This window comes from Trachymyrmex septentrionalis, unplaced genomic scaffold (assembly GCF_001594115.1).
Source record: "Trachymyrmex septentrionalis isolate Tsep2-gDNA-1 unplaced genomic scaffold, Tsep1.0 scaffold227, whole genome shotgun sequence".
NCBI lineage: Eukaryota > Metazoa > Arthropoda > Insecta > Hymenoptera > Formicidae > Trachymyrmex > Trachymyrmex septentrionalis.
The window spans coordinates 82,423-82,995 of NW_017305383.1; positions in this window are offsets into that span (position 1 = coordinate 82,423).

Below are 573 nucleotides of genomic sequence, written 5' to 3' on the forward strand. Positions count from 1 at the left end.
ATATGCGCGTGAGGAAATTGCCTGTTTTCAATATTCGTTTTTCCGCAGATGAACGAGGAACCTATACACGAGTATGGTCAAGTATTTTTGAATAAAGTAAGTAACAAATCAAAGGACTCTTTCTATACAATCCAAATAATAATAAGTAACGAGCAAAGTAAGAGTCAACACGTTTCTTTGAAATTAACAAAAGAATATATTTCAATTAACAAAGGTAAAATTACATAACGTTACAAGTTTCGGTTTGAGCCCTCTTGCAAAAATTTTTAAAAGTTTCCCTTATATTTAATTTTACATAAAAACTAAATATTTTTATATTTCTTATTTTTAATTTTTTTTTAGTAGTAGACATTTTTATCAGAATAAAATATTTAATCTTAAATATAATAAATAATATCTGATAAATTAAGTTTTCGATAAATGCGATATACATACCGGAGTTACCCTAACATCATCATAAGAGGTCTGTTCAAAAAGTATCGCGAATTTTGTGTTTTTTCAAAAATTATTTATTTATTCATGAATATCTATTTTGTCCCCTTCAAAGTAATCCCCATCAGATATTATACACTT